The sequence below is a fragment of the Eptatretus burgeri genome, chromosome 4 (genome assembly GCF_056783735.1).
Source record: "Eptatretus burgeri isolate ZD-2024b chromosome 4, Ebu_testis_v1, whole genome shotgun sequence".
In the NCBI taxonomy this organism is placed as follows: domain Eukaryota; kingdom Metazoa; phylum Chordata; class Myxini; order Myxiniformes; family Myxinidae; genus Eptatretus; species Eptatretus burgeri.
In genome coordinates, this window is record NC_140964.1 from 21,544,412 (window position 1) to 21,567,096 (window position 22,685).

A 22,685-nucleotide genomic window follows, 5' to 3' on the forward strand; every position below is an offset into this window, starting at 1 on the left:
AAGTATGTGTTATAAAAGATCCATTTTTCACATGTTTCACTTCATTTTACATCCTCATTGAGATTCACAGATTGACATGCAATACGTTTGTGAAGTACAATATGCCGTGTTTTGATTCGATCCGTTAGCAAGTGATGGGAAGGCATGCCTCGTAACTTTTGAAATTACACTGCTCATTTCCAGCTTATCTCAAAACCTTGTTTCCAACTGATCTTTTCGACCATATCTAACACTATTTGTACAAAGTCCTTTGTCTACTTGTCCCCTACATCCATCTGTCAGTATCAGCTGACTGTCTCTTTGTTCAGCTCTTCTCTGAACCGATAATGTGTGATAATTTAATTTAATAAACAAATCATATTTTCCAATATATAGTTGCATGGTATTAGCACCTTAAAGGTCCACAGATTTAAAAAATAGTCATGTTTGGTTTAATGAATAGATGTGGCTTCACTTAACACTTGATCGTTTTTCATTTCTTGAATAAATATCTTGAAACAAAGATTTTAATGTTTATCTGGTGTACTTTTATGCTCGATTGGCCATGCCCCCCCCCTCCAAAAAAAATGGTAATGATATATTGCATAACCCACCACATCATCTTGAGTTCGGGTTCATACATGTTCAGTCTTACAGCACCTTCTACATAATGATTTCGACTGTCGTCGTAATCTGAGGATTCTTGATCAGAAAATTATTCATCAAATTCACTTTTTGAAGAGTCTTAAATAAGTAGTGCTCCCATTAACCTATTGCGTTCTGATAATTTCTCCATTGATTACATCATGGCAGTTTTTTGGAAATTGTTCGGGGTGGTACCTGATGGATTTGCTTTATGAACTGTAACACCTCAAAAAATTATAACAATTTAAAACCACATTCAGTTATTTGTTTAGGACTTAAAAATCAATGTAATCACATCAATTTTTTTTTCTCTCTGATTCTGTGGAACTTCAAGTGCTAATAAACTTTAACTGTTAGTGGTGAAACAAATAAATATCTGTGCAACTCCAAATCTATAGGTGTTATGAAACCCCAATTTACGTCAAAGATGCATTCCTGAAAAGTGCAACAAATATTGAAACTATGTAAATCAAAGCTATTTTTTTTCATAACAATGAACGGAATATGTATAAATAATATATATATATATATATATATATATATATATATATATAGATAGATAGACATATATATATATATATATATATATATATATATATATATATATATATATATATATATATATATATATATATATATATATATATATATATATATATATATATATATATATATATATATATATAACAATTCCCAGGCATATTTAAATAAAAATTAACCTCTTCCTGAACCGACCAGGTTGCTGATGCATCTTTTCTTCCTACTTCTTCAATGAACGTTGACATATTTATTGATCGGAGGCAAACTTAATAACCCAACAACATCAAGGGCACATTCACCAGCATCTATTCGACGAACAACATGCAATTTCACGTCTAAGCTAACACTTTTACAATTCCTCTTAGCCAATATTCCTGGTGTTAGCTTAATGGCTAGGGTGGTGGGCTTTGGATTCCAGGATCCTGAGTTCAAATCCCACTCAGCTGTTGAATTAATACCAGGTGGGGTTAACTCGGCCTGTTATCCTTCCGAGGTGGCAAAATGAATGCCAGCATGCTGGTATCCTGTGTCGGAGTGGTGACCCGTCCAGGATTGTGCCCAAGAGCCAAGCAAACTGCTTAAGCAGCACCAATGCTCTGTGCAGAGTATGGTCCCAATCTCCTCCTCCTCCTCTGAGCCAATCTACAGTAAAGTGCAGTCCAGTGCAGTGTATTTCTTTAAGTGAGGAGCAAAGTACAGTAGTTTTTTCGGCAATTTTGCGATCTCCCGATTTAGTACTTTAGCGATGTATTCTGGCATCTTTATTAATCTTCTAAGTTCTGAAAATGCTCAAGAACAAAAGGTATGGCTTTGAAAACGACGTAAGTGTGAGTTGAGTCGACGAATATTAAGAAGTGGTATTAATAGCGCGATGACGTATTTGCGAAATGACAAAAGTAAACCGGGGTACCTTACACCACTTGCATTTGTACATTACACTTACCATCTCTTCCATTTCATTTTCTTGATGTCAACCTAGTTAATGTTTTTCCTCCCGTTCGTAATGTATATTTTCCTTGAATATGACTGAATGCTTTCTTGCTTGACCACAGCACACTCAGTCACACTCTCAAAATGCCTACAATCTCATGACACTGAATGATGTAATGCACTCATCTCTCATGGTTATGCCACTGAAAAACCACACTCAGCATTAAGCAAGTGTCTGAATTTTAACACCTAACACAGTTACCTCTTTCCTTTACAGGAAGGGTTTCAGACGCAATTAACATCAGCTGAATATGCATTTGCTCAACCTTGCATTTCCTGGCTGTATCGTGTCAATTACGTCAATGTAATGCACTGAGGGGGAGTTTTGTAAAGAGTCCACATGGGGCAATTACTATGTTCAGGGGAATACGTTTTGTATTCCATGGTACTGAAAGAGAAAAATCTCCCGAGACTGCAACAACACTCTCACACTTACTCCCGGAGTGAGAGTACAAGAGCTTGGATAAGAATGTGTGGCTACAATTTACAATGCGACAACAATTCTGGAAAGTAATCCAAGTGCCACACGAAAACGATTCTCGGCCACCCATTCAGGAAATTAGAAGTGCTGTCGGTGATGTCCGATCAACAGCAGTTGTGATGTGAGGGGTGGACCGTTGATGCTTTGAAGATATGTACCTCTTCCACTCACTTCCCACAGGACGATTACAAAAGGAAGTTTAATTGTGCAATGATCACGTGGATGTTTCACATCAACAAGTTGACATCAATTGTGAAGACCAAAACGAAATGAGGAACATGCGGGATTGAAGGAGGAAGTAAAAATGGGAGTAATGACATCAGTTCAGTGGTGTGAGGAGGATGCACGAATTCATCCTGCACAATTTGCCCATCTGATGCCATCTCAAAATAGTGATTTAGACAAGAGTAAAATTTCAATATACTGTCATTTCAACTGCGAGGCATATTCTTGCCTTAGCCGTGAAGAAAGATTCCTCATAGGGTTTCTTAAAGTCATCGACTGCACATTGTTGGTATCCTGAACCTTTCCTTTGATATATAACGCTAGTTGCTGGTGCAAACAAATAATCATCGGTGCAGCTAATTCACAAAATTTGTCTCTCCAACCAAAATCTTCCAAATATTGGCTGAATATGGCTCCTGGCCTGCAAGGTCAATCTCATGTACCCAAACCACTTCGCTGCCACTGCTGCATTGACCAAAAGCGTTCTTATCATAACATTCTCTCGCTTCATATTCTGCAATCAAACCATACTTGTGCAAATTTACTGAAGGAAATATATAAATGTGCTTATATCGTTGTAAACACTTTGTAACTATAGCATCTATGTAGAATGGAGCAAGTGTATCTATGTCTAGTCACTAATGGCACCTTTTATGACGTAATAAACAAACAGCATTAGTCTGTGTTGTTTGTGTTCCTGTTAGAGCATAACAAAGTAAATTCCATTCATGTTTGTAATACCCAGGGTCAGATCATGGGCACAAAAACAAGAAATCGCAAGGGGGGGGGAGAGATGACATACGGTTTACACCTGTACATGTTCCACAGTGCAAGTGGTTTACTGACCACTACTGCAGATGGGGGGGGGAGGGGGTGGATGAGCAGGGAGGGGGGGGGAGGTGGGAGTTATTAGCCACGGCACAAAATATATTTGTCCCACCTTCCCCACTATCCCTCCCTACCTTCCTTCCACCCCCAGGCTGCTCCCGAATGGACCGGGTGTTTCTCATTCATATAATCTTTTCAATGCCATTCTAGAAACCTTTTATATTTTTGATAATGTTTGGGTCATGCTTGGATTGGGTCAAGCTTTCCATAAACCTCGATCTCCATGAAAAAGGACAGTGTGGTACTTTTTCTTACAAAGCTACCGTTGCTCGTGAAGGGGGCTGGCAGCATGGCCAAGGCCCTCTAGGTATATACACTCCCTTCTGAGCTGTCGAGCATGGTTTTGAATCTCGGCCCATCTATAAACTCTCACCCTGGTGTTTTGCAGGCAGTGCGAGACATCAAAATATGTGCACTTTCCCCCGGATGGACATTAACCTGGGCATCCAATCTGTAAGCATTAGTTGGTGGACATTAAAGATTCCATGGTGTCCTTCACGAAGAGTAGGCAAGCTAACACTGGCACCATGAACAAACCTACAGCAGGTACTGCATCAGCAGCACAGCCGCATTCCCAGTAGTCATGCACGTGAAATGAATGAAAACCAAGTGGGCTTCTTTAAGCCATTTTCTCAACCAACCGTTAATCTCTCACTTGTTTTCAATCATCTTAAAGCTACCTCACACATCACAAGGAACTCCAAAAAGGCTGGTTACAACGAAAAGTAATGAATGCATTTAAAGGCGATGTTGAGTATGCAGGAGCAAAGCAAGGTAGCACCTGTTTTTCTCCTTAAAAGATTAACTGTGTTAGAATTTTGTTTTGAAAACTTGGTTTAAATTACACCAACAAAATGAAAAACAGGCCGAGGAAAAGTTGCAAGCAAGGTTGAAGTCAACCAAGTTTGTCCACCTCCTTGCAATGTATTGAACCCATGACAGGATTCACCAATAGCCTGTAGCTCTGAACAAAGATAATTGTGGTTGAGATAATTGTACCTTGGGTAAAAACAATTTATACCCCATGAGAAAAAAAACAGCTACACAATGAGGATGTACATGCAGAGTCAGAACAGGGATGGTCAGTTGAGCTTTGCGCAGTGGAGGTTTGTTGGCTGGAGGGGTTTTGTTGCACACTCGATCGATACATTCCCAAAGGATAGTGGATTTTCGAGGGAGGATTTGAAGAGCACATTGAATGAGCTGGCAGACAGATCAGCAAGGGCGTTGCATTGGATTTGGTCGTAAAGGAATTATAACTGCTTGTCGTTTTGTCCCTCACTTTAATTCCAAAATCTACAATATAATTTAGGTTTTCATCCATTCCATTTTTAGTTGGTATATACATCATTGGGCAGCAGGATAGCTGAGTCGGATGTTTATGACCCCACACTTGCGAAGCAAAAAGCGGTGTTAAGCAATCAGTTCCACCTTCTGAAACCTCTCTGCTTGGCTGTATGTCTGTCTGTCTGTTTTCAGACGTCAGTTTATGATCGAGGTACAACTTAATTCCAATTGAATATTACATTTTGAACACAAATCGGAACATGAATTGGAAAACAAAGCTGTAGTTTAACAGTACTTTGGCTCTGAATTCTTCGAGATCTCGCATGCAAAGATAGGAGTGAGATTAATTTTTCTTTTTACCCTGTCTGCCTGTCTCGCAGTCAAACAAAATTGAAAATCATTCCAACCAGGAAATTTACTGTTTTTAAGGACATCATAAAGGACACAAACAACAGGCACGAAGAACTAATGTAACATGTTAAATAAGGAGATGTAAAAGACTGCATCAATGGCAGTAAACTTCTGGAAAAAACATTTCTACACCATATAAAATTTTTATTCTATTTCAATTGAATTATATTCTTGAACAGTTGAACACAAACCATTTTTGTTGTCACTTTCAAAAACATTTTGTTGAGCAGTAGTTGGACAAAATATTACAGCATTTTACATCATCTTGATCAATCAAATTTTGCTGCTCACAGACTCTGCCCATGTCACTCTTTCTTTAGATTTGGCGGGGTAAGGGGTTCTATGAACTCTCTAATTGATCTTTGTGTTGTCTTGCATACTGCATAATGTTTCAAATGCGTCCGGTGATGCCTCATTGCAGCACATGGAGTCAGAATTTGGAGGGAGCGGAGTACAATAATTGATTGATTAATTACATAATTAAAATAAATAAATAGTAATCGTAAAATAATTAATTTCTTAATCAATTGGCTAATAGCAAACCTAAACCACCACTGTTTAATCTGAATCTGTAACTTCTTTAAAATCAAGTAATTAATCGAAAAATTAAATAATTAATTGATTAATCAATAAATAAAAAATAAATAAAAATGCTCTTTATAGCCAAATTATTTGGTCACTGTCATGTCCAAATATCAGCTTCCTATCTCAAAAGGTGCCGGAGATATTGCCCAGATGAGAAAGAAAGTACTTTCTACTATAAGTAGTATAGAAGTAGTACTACTACTATAAGTAGTAAATCGATAATAATTAAGTAATTAATAAATTTATTGATTCATCAAAAAATAAAAAGTACCATTTTTGCCAAAGCATAGTTTCACTTTTGTCCCCAAATTTCAGCTTCCAGGCACAAAGGATGGCTGAGATTTCACCGAGACAAATAAGCAAAAAATAGTAAATCGATCAATTAATTCATAAATAAATGAAAAATACTTTTAATAGCCAAAATCACTTGGTCACTGTCATGTCCAAATATTAGCTTCCTTGCTCAAAAGGTGCCTGAGATATTGTCCAGGTGAGAAATAAAATAAATAAAAATTAATAAATCGACAATAATTAAGTAATTAATCAGTTAATTGATTAATAAAAAAAATTAAAAATACTGTTTTTGCGAAAGCATATTTTCACTTTTGCCCCCAAATTTCAGCTTCTGGATTGAAGGATGGCTGAGATATCACCGGATGAACAAACAAACAAACAAGAAAGAAAACGGAGTAAAAACTGAGTACTTCCTCCTTCGGCACTCAGCGATGACTCACCTCGACATGGAATTGGGAAGTAGTGGTGTACAACAAATCCTCCAGCTTGCGGCATTGATGGGGCACCTTTGGTGTCTCAGCGATGCCGTTCTGCAGCACATGGAGACAGAATTGGGAGGAAGAGGTGTACAAAAATTGATTGATTAGTTCATCAATTGCATAATTGAAATAAATAAATATAATCGTAAAATAATTATTTTCTTAATCAATTGGCTAATCGCATACCAAAACCACCACTGTTTCATCCTAATCTTTGAAAATCAAGTAATTCATGGAAAAATGAATAATTAATCGATTAATTGATTAATCAATAAATAAAAATACTCTTTATGGACAAATCACTTGTTCACAGTCATGTCCAAATATCAGTTTCCTAACTCAAAAGGTGCCTGAGATATTGCTCAGAAGAGAAAGAAAATAATTAAGTAATTAATCAATCAATCAATCAAAAAATGAAAAAATACAATTTTTGCCAAAGCATATCCACATCTTCAGTTTTGTCCCCAAATTTTAGCTTCCAAGCTCAAAGGATGGCTGAGATATCGCCCGGACAAAGAAAGAAAGAAAGAAAGTAAGAAAGAAACATGGAGTAAAATCAGAGTATTCCCTTCCTTCAGCACCCAGCGATGACGTCATGCATTGCCTGGATATGGAATTGGGAAGGAGCAGTGCACAATATGAAAAATATAAAGCAAGATAACTAATGATGAAACAAACATAATTCAGGATCAATTTGGGTCAATATGCATTCGTAAGAAAGATTGATCTCCATTATCGTTTTGACATTTAGTTATTAAAAAGGACAATGACAAATTTTTTTTTTACTCTCTGTTAATATCTCCACCACTTGCTTGATATTGTATCTTTCGCTGTTGTAGACCCACCATGAAAGAGGGCTCCTTTTGTTAATGGATCATCTGGGAATATCACGACAAACAAACTACAGTCGGAAGCTATCAGGGGCTCAGTGCCGAACCTGAAAAGAGACCTCGGAACAAAACTTTGAGAACAAGAAAACTTCACAACTTGATCCATGAATTATGATCCCTTACCAAAGCAGAGGCGGATGCTTTGAGCCCTGGGAGCACTGTGTTCCACCTTCTGAAACCTGCATTTAGAGATAACAACCAACGAGAAACACACACACACAGCATTTCCCTCTCTAAGAAAAAATATTTTAAGAAACCCTCAATTGCATTTTTTTTTATATTAATGCAGAAATAGATTTTGGGGACTGCAGTTGAACCCATAAATCTCTGACATGAATATGCTGTGCGTGCAGTTTGGCCCGAAAAGCCTTATACAGAAAACGGCAGCAAGATATATTGCTGGGTCATGCTATTCATGTAACTCTGACTCCAATGTTTTGTTTTCTATTAAAAACTAAATGGTAAATATTGATCCGTGAGTTATCTGCTCACTGCAGTTGTGAGCCCAAGTCCCGATCTGGGTCATGATTTACTCTCATATTTTCCCATCCATTTCACCTAATTATACCAAAGGAAATAGGATTAGGTATACATCGGATATGATATGTTGCGAGCTCCAGAAATGACTGCATGCCGGAATAACTCACAATGTTTGCAGTATTAAATCGTTTGTTTTCATAATTATTCACTTGCTGTTTTCACCCTCAATCTGCGGATTCCACTCGACGTTACAGACCTGTTATTGTAATTCCGTTCCTGTTTTGACAGCTTCGGCACTGCAAGCATTCCCGTGCCTTTGAAAAATGTTTGGTTTGTAAGACCTTCGCAACTAATCAGGAAGGCCTAAGTTTAACTCGAAATTGTATGTGTCATAATGAGATAGCACAGTAACAGCACCATCCAGGCAGACAGTGGTCAGCCATACTTTGCAAGTGATCGTTCAAAATTCCAGGGATGTGCACATTGACTGATGTGATCAAAAAGGAAAAAAAAACTTCTTCCTTTGCCATCTTATTGAACTATTTATAAAAAAAAATGTTACAACTCATGAAATATCAGATGAGCACAGACCCGATTGACTTGGCTCGTCGGAGGCCACACATTTATCACACACACACAAACATGGCAAGATAGTCCAGCTCTTCCACGAGCCTCGACTATGTACATAAAAAAAACAACAAAATTAAAAAAAGCAAACAAAAAAAAAATCCATTTACCTCCATAATAAATTTAAAACATTCCACGTCTTCGAAGGAAGGTGGGCAAAGAGGGGAGTCGGGTTTATGGGGAGGGTGAAGTTTGGCAGAGATATATTTGACAGAAAGGCCAGAATATTAACTGATGAAGACTGTTACGTTGTAGAAATAATCAAATAAATGAGAAAACCCTCTGCAACAGCTTTTCATGGAAATGACGAGTTAATAAGCAGATGCAATGTTAAAGGCAGTGCTTTTGTCTGTTTCACTTCACTCCATGCTCCAAATGGCAGTAGAGCCACCTGTTTGCGGTTTGACTTTGTTGCTTTGTGCCGTAGCCTTTTACACAAGGCTCCAATTAGGCTCAACCCGCTAGAGCGAGAGGGGTAAAGACGTGCTTTAATTAGGTCCCTGATAAGGCTGACATCACTTTTGTCATTCAGAGCGTGATGAAAGGAAGGAGACTTTTTCTACGCAATGCACGATGTTCTTGGAACGTATAAATGGAGTGAACAAGTCCGCAGCTTGATCAGTGCTCTACGCTCTCTTCACGTTTCTGGATCCAGTTTGTGATATAAATCGCATTATAACTTCTCAAACACTACATACACCGAAGTCAACCCCACAAGCGAAGGAAGAACATTCGAATAAGACTTCACGTCCATCAGTGATCATTGTACGACTACCGTCGAATGCATGCGACGTGTTCCCCTCATACTAAGTGAGGCTGATTGTTGCTATACTGCTGCTCTGTGTTATTCACAACACTCCTCCACTGTCCTCCATCACCAGCTTTTTCTCTCCACTCTCCATCCATCTCTGCCTTTCTGACATCCTTTGTCACACTGTTCTCCCATCTTAACTGTGGTCTACTACTTCTCTTCCTACCCCACTCTTTACACTTGTCTGCTGTCTTTGGTAGTCCATCTTCCTCCAACCGCACCAAGTGTCCAACTCACTGTTCCCATCGAACTCGTCTGCACACCAATTTCCCTCCTCAGTTCGTCCATCCTCCTTCTATCCACCCTCTTAACTCCCATAATCCTCCTGACACAGTTGTTCTCACAAGCATGCAGCCTCTGTTGTTGCTGCTCTGTCAATGCCAACATCTCCAGAGTGTGTAGGTATGCCAGTGTCACACACGAATGATTGACTTTCCTTTTCGGCTTCCTCAATGTCTTTCCATCTGCTATGACTCCCTCCACTTTCCTCCATTAATTCACATCCCTTTGTATCCTTCTCTGCACCTATGGCTCTGAACAACAATCCCCAGTAACAGTGACAACCCGGTGCACATAGCTATTCCCCTACCGAATCTCTTTACCCCCTAACCTGATGGTCAATTCCTCTCTCTGCTGTCTAATCCACATCACCTCTGTCTTGTTCAGGCTCATCCTCAGTCCATGATTTTGAACACCTCTTTCCACTCCTCCAGCACTTCTTGCATTTCCTGCTTGCTCTCTGCTACTATTGCCAAATCTTCTGCATTCAATATCCTCCTGAGGTTATCTTTCATGTTGACCTTCCTGCTGATCAGCTCCATAAGCATGATGATCACTAATGAGCTGAGTGTACTTCCTGCCTAAATCCATATTTAATTCAGAATTCCTCCAACATTACAGGTCCAAGCACTACTCTTCCCTCCATTCCCTTGTACATATCTTCCACCATCCCAAGTTCTGTTTCCATTACTCCCATCCATCTCAGCATCATATTGTAACTCTTCACAAGGTCCACAAATCCTACTACTAACCATATCCCCTCGCATCTCCAACCTCTTCTCCACCAACTGTCAAGCATAAACATCCCATCTAACAGTCATCCCATTTCTCTTCCTGAACTCCTGTTGTTCATCACCTATCTACTGTTGCACACTCTTCTGTATCCTCCCGTCTAGAGTCCTCTCAAGTAGCTTCAGAACATGATTTAGAAGCATGATTTCTCAGTACTTTCCCAGATATTGTACTTTTCCCTTCCTCTTCTATATCAGTACAATTCGACCGGTCCTCCACCTCTTGAGAATCTTACCTTCTCTCAAAAAAATATTTAACAGCCTCTTTGTCCAACTGACTCCAATATTTCCTGCTACATTTAGCATTTGCACACATACTTCATGGATCAATGTTTACGACTTCCCAACACTGTACACAATCCGTAAATGACAAAAACTCACAAACACTTCTTAATTCATACTGCCATAAAACATAAAATCTCCTGCTTCTTTCAGGAGTGGTTGTGCCCATGCAAGATCACGTGACATGCCATTGTCTTTGTTCATATGACCCATCAAGAGTGGGAGCGAAACTCTATGGTCAGACTTTAATTTCGGATTTTTTTTGTTTATGGATATTTACAGACAGTTTTATGATCTCTCCTGGAATTGTGGCTTTGAATTCCATCAGTATGCAAAATTTCAGCTTTATCGCTCACCCAGAAAGTACGAAACATTTATGTGAGTGAGCCAACGATCAAGTCAGTGAGTGGTTAAGGCACTGTCACACCTTGACGATTTAGCCAGCAATGGCAACGTATAAAAATGTATGTAAAACGTTGGCATACGCTAAAATTTTGATTTTTTTAAAGTTTTGGTTGTATTCATAATGTGTTGGTCGTATGCATAACATTAATGGGCACAGAACGTTTCGTTGTCTTATAGATAACTTATACCAATGAATGCTTAGCCTGTTGTCGGCGTTTACAACCTATGCCCAACGATAGTTTAACTTAGGCATAGCGTGCTGCACGTATTGCCGACGAACTCGTGGCGTAGCATGTTAAAAACCTGCCGCACGCCGATTTAAATCATAACCACCTGAAAATTGAATATGTCAACCACGCAGTCACACATTGACGATTTAGCCAGCGTATGCTGACCTATGAAAAATTTGCCGAACCAAGCTGGCACATGTCGAATACGTTATGGGTAAGTTATGTATACGTTAAGAGCACGCTGAAAAACGATGAAGTACGCTGTCATATTTCGTGGTACGTCTCGTACGTGATGAAATTTCAAGCATGCTGAAAATTTTACGACGTACTCGCCGTATGGCTAACACGTTCTGCTACGCTGGGAATAAGTTGTAGGCACGTTATGCGATCGTTGACACAGGTCGACACAAGTTCCTTGTAAGTTACTCATAAGTCTAAACACATCGAGGGAATGTTTAGCATACCCGAAACTTATTTTCTCCGTCAAGGCACATTTTCTTTTTTTCTCCTTGGCTCCGTGAAGGCACGTGACGAAATATCTGAAGTTTTTTTTTTTTTATTATTTAAGTCTATCACGAATTTTAAAATATATTCGGACATTTGCTTTTAAGTTTCGATGTCAACGTGCCAATATCCTCACACAGAAAATATTCACAGAGTAGGAACTAAGAATAAGACATGAGCAAACTGAAGAGGCAATCGGACGTGACGTCACGGCACGTGACGAAATATCGGAAGTTATTGTTGTTTTTTCTTAAACGCTGCCAATACGCTATTATACGGTGGCTGTAAATTAGAAACACGTTGAGTAAGTTCTGTGGTCGTCCGGAAGGAGTCAATCAAATACGTCTACATATGTCAATATGCGTTGGAGGTACGTTACACATAGGTTCAAAGCACGTTACTCATAGGTTAGAAATAAGTTTTGTGTACGCTAAACATTACCTCGACGTGTTTCGACTTATGAGTAACTTACAAGTAACGTGCCTCGACGTGTGTGCAACGATCGTGTAACGTGCCAACAACACGTTACTCATAGGTTATAAATAAGTTTCGGGTACGCTAATCATTACCTCGACGTGTTTCGACTTATGAGTAAATTACAAGTAACGTGTGTAGACATGTGTCAACGATCGCATAACGTGCCTACAACGTATGGCCAGCGTAACGGAATGTGTGAGTCATACGCTGGCATACATCGTAAAATTTCAAGCATGCTAAAATTTGAGGACAACCGCAGAGTACAACGATGAAAGCCAGCGTACTACGACGTATGGCAGTGTTTTTCAGCGTGCTCTTAACGTATACACAACTTACCCATAACGTATTCGACGTGTGTCAGCGTTTTAGACAAATTTTTCATAAGTCGGCATACGCTGGCTAAATCGTCAAGGTGTGACAGCGCCTTTAGAAAGGGCTTTATATAATACTCACAAAAATCACTCGGGCTTCTCTGTGAAGCTGTGTTTGCTACTTTGGTTTGAATGTGGCTAAAAATGCATCACCTCAAACTTTTCTTCAATTTAGAATTATTCTCACTCAGTTCTTAATCATCACCATAATGCATCTTATCAATTTGTTTCAACTTTATTGATAAATCATCATCGTGATTTTTAGATCCTCGTGGAGGATCTCTAAGTCTTACTCACGTTGTTGTTCTTCATCTTCTTCTTGTGGACCTTTTTGTTTCACAGCCTACAGTTTTCATCGAAACTTCTTGAAACTTGGCGTATATATGTAAAAATACCTTTCGCAGACAGTAACCATCTCCGATTTTGAAAATTCCTCCTAGAAAAAAGTTATGACGTCAAAATATCTCCGCTAATCAAAATCGCCTAAAAAATTATCTCCGAAACTAGGCAAGCTTTTTGAATTTTGTTTGCGGGAATCAAGCTAGGCATTAGCACTGATAATTTATCGCAAACCTGATACATCACAATGACGTCATATTCGTTTTATGACGTCATCATTAAGAGGACGAGGATCTTAGCTCATTTGAGCTCGTTTTTTTTCAAATACTATACAAAAAAATCCCAGCGTGACAATGTACAGGGTGACCAGAAAAATCAGTACCGACCTTACCTCTAATAACTGCCTCCATACTAATGATATCCTGTTCTGTTTTACAGGTGCACAAGGTGGAGTTGGTGTATCCTCAGCAGATTTACGTTTCATTAAGATAGCCCCATTTTTCTCAACATGCTGTGGACAACTAAAGAAAAATAGTTTTCAATCTAAATCTACCAGAAAAAACAAAATCCTTGAAAAAGACTCAAATGGAGTTCAGGGTTAGATGCTTCAGGACAACGTCTTCCGAGGAAGGCCGCAATCCACATATGATGTCAAAATAGCAATAACTGACAAAATCCATTCAATCACTGCAACCGAATGTGTCAGGGTAATAAAAAAATTTGCCCCGTCGAATCCAAGTGTGCCTAGAATGTAGAGGCCGAAATCTGGAGCACATTCTCTAACCTCAATCAAATCAATGACATTGAAGATATCCATCTGAAATTTTCCATCGTGATCATGCATCATGTGAAGCAATTGCATACCAGAGAACATGTCATTTTAAAGAAACAAAATGGTTATTAAATTGTTTGCAGACTGTCTTTTTGTTGTAATCCTGAAAATGCAGTCATGGTTAATTTAGAACAGCAATTTTATTTAAATAGTTGAAAGAAGATTAGTGTAAAACTTCTTGGTACACGACATTTGTTGTCATCCCCTTATGTGTATAAATGAAAAAAAAATTCCTTCTTGAGCCAACTCGAGAGCAACTAGCAAAGAATTGTCCATGACAGAAGGAAGGCAACTCCAGGTTAAAACCAACAGCTTTGAGAGATTGGCCTCGACTCTTGTTGATCGTCATGGCAAAGCAAAGTTTCACAGGAAATTGCCTCGTCATGAATAGGAAGGGAAAGTCAGAACTGGTCGTTTTCATTGCGATTCGTGGAAGTAAAACATCGTGGCCTCTATGTTGACCCTTGATGATAGTAGCCTCAATACAGTGTTCAATTAAGTATTTTACAACTAATTTGGCACCACTTACTAATTATGGATGATCAATATTTAAAGGCACTTGATCGGCACACCAACGTTGAGCTCAAGATTGTGTGATGGGAAGCCGATGGAATCGGGTGAGTTGAGGAATTCACTTGGGTCATCAATCGAGAACCTCATCGATGGACTTGTGACTAGTTTTTTGTCGGCAACTTTTGCACGAGTTCTTTATTGATCGCATTGGTTTGCTCATTTCTTGGAGAAAGTATTGCCCTCTTGGTCAGCCAGTCTTGATTTATGTAGCCGTTTCCAAGATCCAGGTCAACAGCATCTTTGAGCGCTTATTTTACCATAGTAACCAGCAGAGGGCATTGTATCAATGACACAGCCATGTCCTCAGTCAATGATGCTACCCTGCAGTCCTGTGCTGCATACAAACCATGAAGACTGCAGTAACAGTGTCCAACTTTTTCAGGAATGACGATCTGTACATTCTCTAGATGAACTTCTAGTTCACCATTTCCAATTATGATGAGTTCTGAAAACTGTCCCACTTCTTGATCAATCTTAAATTGGACTTGCATATTGGTTTTATGATGCAGTTGTTTCGTGTGCCTCCAGAGATAAGACTTTTTGAGGGATCCCTTAACCTCATCGACACGTTTCACGTTTTACATTTGCAAGGTTTGATATAAATTCAACAATGATCTCTCTGACTCTCTGGAAAATCCTCGTTATCTCTTTGCTGATGACTCCACCCTCTGCCGTACCATCTGTCATCCCTCAGACCGGCAAGCAGCAGCTTCTCTGCTCACTGCAGATCTGGATAAAATCACAAACTGGTCCAACACGGGGAACATGTCTTTCAATCCTGACAAATCTCAAACTCTCACTATGTCTCTCCAAAAGGACCATCTGGAAAACCTTTCACCATCTACTTTCTCAACAATCCTCTTGAAGAAGTCTTTTCATTCAAGCTCCTGAGTCTCACTATCTGCCATGATCTTTCCTGGGAAAGCCACATTTCCAAGCTTGCTTCCAAAGCCAGTCGCCAACTGGGAACCCTCCGTTGTGCAAAGTCCTTCCGTGGCACACCTGAGCTCCTGGCCAGAGAAAAAAAACTTTCATCCGCAGCCTGATGGAGTACTCTCTCCTCTCTGGGCTGCTTCGCCAACCTCTCACCTTTCTCGGCTTCACGCTGTGGAAACCAAGGCATTTAGGATCATTGGTATCTCCCACGGTGAGGTTGAGTCTTTGGGCCTCTCACTCTCTCACTGCAGGCAAGTTTGTGGTCTTTCTGTCTTCTACCATCTCGGGGTCTCGTCCCCCCTGCTCTGTCTGCAATATGTCCACCCCATATTTCCGCATGCTACTCAAGGTCCGCCAGCAATCCTCTTCTGGTAAAACTACCAAAATCAGGAAGCACTGCTCACTTTCACTCTTTCATTCCTCTTCTTTCCCACCTTTGGAAGAAACTTCCACACTCTCTTCAATTCCACTCTTCCCTCCAGGTCTTCACAACAGCTGTTCACCACCACCTCTTGTCTTCCCCCATCCAAAACCACAATCTGTTGTACCCCAGTTAATCCACCCCAAACCCACGTCCTTCAAATTCTCTGCTTTCCTTGCTGAAAGTCCCTGACAGGTAAGGACCTGAAAGTCCCTGTAGTGTCAATCTTGTTTACCCTGTGTACCCCACCCATCCCTCTCCCTTCCACAGATCTCCTAATGTGTCTGTTCCACACTGTTTTGTCCTTCCCTCTCCCACCCTTCTTCCTGCTCCCCTTGTTGCATGTTCTGTGTGTTAGCTCTCATACGAGCCTCGACATTGTATACAAAAAATAAAACAAAATCAACCAATAGGAGTACCAACATGCCACCAATTGCTCCATTAGGTTTGTTTTAAATGTCTCACGATGACCTCTTGACTGTCTCAAAAGCTTTCTTGTTGGCTATTGTGCATTTGTCCCAAACAATGAGTTATTAATCTTTAAGGTCCTTCCCAAATGGGCTCTCCTTGCTGATGTTGTATAAGGGGGTTTCTGAGCTTGGCAAATCCAATGGCAGTTTAAAGGCTGAGTGTGTTGTTCGTCCACCAGTAAGCAATGTTGCAGCAATTTCTAATGATACACAGGTATAAGCTATCCCATTTTCCATTTGTCTAATTTCAGCATGCAACAGCCTCATCAGGACCTTCTTTCCTCTGCCACCAGGTGCATCAAGGAAGTGAAATCTGGATTGGTGTCTCTGCACTGTTGTCCAAATTGTCGGATATGCCTTGCATTGAACTTCCACCACTTTGGTTCCATGTCCACAATGAAGCATTTTAATTCTGTTTGATTATAGGAGACGTCCCTAAGATATTCCTTTCGCATGCTGCGATCATCAGCATTTGTTGGTGGTTCGGGGAGCCCATAACCCCCCAAGTGCCTTTCCGTTCATCAGGAGTACTCTGTGTTCAAGAAGTCTCAAAGCACCGTCATAAATGGCCTGGTTGAATTCCACATCTACATCATCACTCTGTTCCATTGTCATCTCCATGAGGATGTCTACAGGCATGCTTTCTTTGTGATCTTTCCTTAAAGCTTTGTATCTGCCAATTCACAATTAGCCAACATGATTGCAAAAATATCTTTGACATTTCTTGTTGACATGATCAGTGAAACTTCAACTGGGAGGTCATTCCAATGGTTGTCATCTGCGGGTAGACCAAGGAGGTGATAGGCTTCTTGGTATGTTTCAAAAAGCTGACATCAACTGTGCACAAAGCATGATATGAAGTGGGTCCTCTTATAATGTGCAGCAAGAGATGGAGAGAATCAGCTGCCATTTGGCCTTTGGAAATGGTCATGTATATGCAGCCAATTGCATCTAAAAAATTGATGCCAGGAAATTATGGATAAGGGATACCCTGTTAACGGCATTTCCATGTTTTGTTTGGCTGAAAAGTGGAGTATTCTTGGACCACTGAATAACAACAGTTTTTTTGCAAAGCCATGATTTCTGAAGGAGGAGGTCAATGTGGAGTGAGGTTGAGTCTGAGCTCTTTCCAATGCATTTCCTGAGAGATAGTAAATGCGCTGATCATTTTTTAAATGAATGCTGAGCCTTACCACCATTACAGACCTTTCATGGATTGGTAGCTTATACGTCCTACAAACTGCCCCACTACTGCAAACGTGGTGGCCAGTTTGAAAATGTAGTGACACTGAATATGTCGTGACACTGGAAGTGACTAGTGAAGATACGAGCGAAGATGGCGAGTGAAGATGTAGTGACAACATGTAGTGACACTGAAGATTGCTTGGTCACTTCGATTGTTTATGTATTTGCAGATGTACTTGATAGCTTTGACTGAGTGACAATACTTGACATTGATGTGTGACTTAAATATCTTGGATAGAAAGGGACAGCACTGAACAACTCAAATGGTGTCAATTGTAAGATCACGTGTTCCCTGCTCAATTATCCTCACCAGAGTAGAGGATGCTGCATTTGGTCCATTTGTCTGTCTGTCTGTTTGTCCGCACATAATGTGTCGATGGAGACCACAATTTTTACACGTTGTCTTTTTTAAAAATGAGTACATCTATAAAGTATGTATGGTACAATTAGAAAGAGAGTACATAGATAACATCTGTATGATAAAACCACACAAACATCACACAGAACAAGTCCTGGTAAGAGTCTGCAATATTTTATTGCTCTTTCTAGATTTTCTTGTGAAGCCTCCATCATCAAGTCGCTGTCTTCGATATTTCGGGTAACCAGCCTCTACCATTTGAGTTTCTTGAGGACGTACCCCTGCATACTTTTGAGCGCATTTGCCTTCACTCATGCAGGGAGCATGTTGATTCAGTGGACCACAGGTCCACATGAATCATGTTGCTTGAAACAATTTCCTAAAACTGAAGATCTTCATTTTTATCCAGTATTTCAGCACTTACGGTATGATTAAATTGATGTCCACTGCGCTGATTTTTCTATCTCCACTGCCATATCAAACTGTGGACATGTGGAATGTGGAAGACCTCTCTTTCGCCACTCAATAGTCGCCATCTTGCACACTCCGAAACCGAACATACATCCAGTCATCAAAAGTTCAATCAGCTTCATCTTTTTCAGGTGAAATACTTTCGCCACAACATCTTGTCTATCCTGTGCTTGCTCACCAGGATGCAATTGCCTTTTGATCACGCCGCAGTTGGGAGTACAGGTAAATGTTGTGAAGAGGTCAGGTTGTGGACAAATGTCATGGCATTCTGTATCTTCTCATGCATATCGAGAGGACCCCCAGTAAATGTGGAGGGGAGAATCACGCGAGCCTCGAGATTTGCTGCATCTCTGTCACTGTTGAGAATGTGATTTCTCAAATCGTTGTGCTCAGCAACCCGTAATTCCTGTTGATGATTTACAATGAAGTCAGGGCATTCAGATTCAATGTCGTACACAGCAATATCGACCAGATCCTGATTTGTAGGAGAGTGGTAGTGGAGAATATGATAAATACATTTGCTTTATCCATCATATGGTATGCATAAGTGTCATTCGCCAAAATAGTTTTGGCAGTTAACATTCAAATAACAAGACCCAATGATATCTCTCACCCATGATCTCACCAATTGGCTCTCACCTAATCAATCACCCCAGGTGGCTAGGATTTCCATGAACTAATCTGCAAATTCTTCCAGACAAGGAAAGTTGCATAAAGCTACCAAGAAAAGCTACACAGGGTGCCTTTGCTGTTTCAAACCCCACCTGGGCTCCTCGACAACTGCAGACAATTTGCAGCTGTAGAGGAACCCAGGTGAGGGAGCTTTGGAGAAACTTAGGTTCTGCATCTGCAGAGGAACCCACATCAGGGATCTCAGGTCAGGTGTGGCAGATGGCCATTGTCGCTCACAGATCGATAAAGCTTCGCCTGTTATGGGATGAGATCTGTGCCTCACTACTCCATAAAGTGAAGTCTAATACAATTGAGCCCACTAGGTTTACAGGTGAACAATTGTGTGCTATATGTCATCCTGATGAGCCCATAAAAATGGCAAAACCATGGTCATATACATTATATACTGTGTGTATATATATATATATATATATATATATATATATATATATATATATATATATATATATATCCTCATTAATGTTACTTAAATTGTGCATAGAAAGAGAAACTGGTATAAACAAAATTGTCAAGAGTTGGATGTATCCTTTACTGTCCCCAGACAGCAAAGGAAATATCCGAGTTATTAACTTACAACCGTTCATTTGAATTCTTATCTTGGCAGTACTGTCACTTATATGTATTACCCTCACCAGAAGACAAGGTATTGCATTTGGATTACATACTTAGTTTGAATGACATAATTGCATTTGCCGATTTATGAGATACTATTAAAATCATAATGGAAATCAGGTCAGGTCAGGTATGGGAGCATGTGCCAGAACAGCGCGTCGCTGCGTCCACTTTCCACCGGTACTCCAGGGGCCTCCGTCTGGCCATCCCCCAGGCAGATTCCAGGCCCATCCCCATCTCCTTGAGATGCCGATCAACCTGCTGCAACCATGAGGCACGTAGATGGCCCATTGGCCTCCTCCACTCACGAGACTCCCCCGCTGAGAGAATCTGGTGAGCGGGATCAGCATCAGGAAAACGAGCCACATGTCCATACAGCCGCAACTGATGCTCACAGACTATGCAGGTCACAAATATCATCCGAGTCTCTCTCAGCAACTGCTCGTTGGACACAAAATCCGACCAGCGATAGCCAAGGATTCTCCGAAGACACCTGGGACCAAAGGAATTAAGTCTTTGTCTCAGATACTTGGTCAGAGTCCAAGTCTCGCATCCATAGAACAAGACTAGAAGCACCAAGGACCTGAAGACTCGGACTTTCGTCTTCCCACACAGGTACCGGCAGCGCCACACCCCATGATCTAGTGAATCCATGACTCCCCAGGCCCGACCCAGACGTCTATTGACCTCTGACTCACAGCCAGCAGAGACATGAATATCACTGCCAAGGTAAGTGAATCTCTCTACGACCTCAACATCCTCACCACAAACAGACACAGACAGGACAGCAGCATCCAAGATGTCATTGAAAGCCTGGATCTTAGTTTTGACCCAGGAAACCCATAATCCCAGCAGCAACGACTCCTCATTCAGCACCACGAGGCCCCCCAAAAGGATATCGAAAGTCTCCGGAAAGATGACTGCATCATCTGCAAAGTCAAGGTCCGAGATCTTGACATTCCCAAACGATGCACCGCAGCTTGATCTCTCCGACATCCTCCAGAGAATCCAGTCCATACAAGTGCTGAAAAGTGTGGGGGCCAGTCCATACCTCTGACAAACTCCAGCAACAACTGGAAATAAGTCAGAGATGGCACCACCACATTTCACAGCACTCTCAGTACCAGAGTAGAGTTCAGACATCAGATCGATCAGTTTTGGTGGCACCCCACGAAGACCAAGAATCCTCCAGAGGACATCCCGATTCACTGAATCAAACACTTTACAGAGATCAGCATAGGCTGCAAGCAGCCCCTGCCGAAACTCTCGCCTGTGTTCGGTGAGGACCCGAACAGCAAGGATACGGTCAATCGTTGACCTCTTTGGTGTAAAGCCTGACTGCTCTGGACGCTGGTTCTCAAGCGGATGGTGGCGAACCCTATCAAGAATTATCCGAGCAAAGACCTTGCCCGGCACTGAGAGCAGCGTCACCCCTCGGTAGTTGTTGCAGTATTGGCGATCACCCTTCCCTTTCCAGAGAGGGACAACAAGGCCCCTCTTCCAATCAGTTGGGATGATGCCTGTGTTCCAGGCAGAGCACAAAACTGCATGCAACGACACGAGTGCAGCATTTCCACCAGTCTTGAGAAGTTCAGCATGGATGCCACAGATAATGGAAATGATGATATAAATTATAAATTGATTATGATATTGGTACATTGTGATGATGATAATAATGATAAAAATAGTGTTGATGATAATAATGATAATAATAATAATGATAATGATGACAATAATGATAATTATGAGAACGAAGTCGATAGTGCGCCATTACAAATCCCCACGCTTCCCACCGAAAGCAAACTTAAAAGATGGCAAGAAGTTCCATCAGGATTGACCCAATTTCAAATTTTGAGTTTTCTTTTCCCTTATTGAACCCTGTGATCCCAAGTTCCCGGCCACTGGGGCATGAACCATGTGTCAAGTCCAAAAAACGTGACAAATTTCATGCGTTCCCCAATGCTGATTGCACATGCAAAGTTTCATTTTTAAATGTTTAAAAATGTGACCGTATCAATTTTTCAAGACCGTATTTGCCCTTTTGACACTGCTTTTTCACCTTTGCGCCATGATGTCAACTTCCAAGTTTGGTGAATTTCTGCCCAACAGTTTAGGAGGAGATAGCGAGATGGATGGACAGATGGAGCTGATTACCATGTCCTCCCACTTTTTTCAAAAAAGCGTGGGGATAGTGATGATAATGGTACATGGTAATAATGGTACGTGCATCTATGGTACATATATTAATTACATACGATGGGAATGTGAATACTCCATCTATTAATTGCATACTAATGAAATGTGAGTTCTGTCCATTAATTAGAGTGCCTTTCGAAAGTCTACACCCCCCTTTCAAAATTTTCACCATTTGTTGCCTTATAGCCTGGAATTAAATTGCAGCAAATCAGAATCTTTCCACCATTATTTACACATCGTAACCAACAAGTTCCAAATGAAAAACAAATTCTACAAAATTTCAGAAAATTAATTAAAAATACAAAACTAGAATATCTTCGTTGAATAAGTGTCCTAATAATATAAAAAAATATTATAAGGACAAATTATAATATTTTTAGGATAAAAATATAAAACCCAATTTTTTTTTTCGTACAAAAATATGATGAATATTAAATACAAAACCCTTATAATAGCAATTGTAAACTAGAAGGGCACTCGGGAGAGCGCATACCTCCGCCACATAAAGCCTGATCCACGAGAACATATCGGGCCCATTACATTTTTGAAATTTCATGCAATACAGTACTATATCGTTTTTGGCCCTAT

General features: G+C 40.3%; 1 long non-coding RNA gene across 2 annotated transcripts in view; it reads right to left on the bottom strand.

The window, feature by feature from the left end:
- LOC147027606 (uncharacterized) overlaps positions 1–18,943 on the bottom strand; it is a 37,861-nt gene extending 18,918 nt beyond the window's left edge. Inside the window, exons 1-3 of one of the 2 annotated variants that reach the window (XR_015057133.1) lie at positions 18,775–18,943; positions 7,650–7,873; positions 6,766–6,855 (exon numbers count right to left, since the gene is read on the bottom strand). This is a non-coding gene — a long non-coding RNA (uncharacterized LOC147027606). Of the gene's footprint in view, positions 1–6,765; positions 6,856–7,649; positions 8,661–18,774 lie in introns of those variants that run through there. The other variant, XR_015057132.1, reaches the window with a different exon arrangement.
- Positions 18,944–22,685: the final 3,742 nt, after the last annotated feature.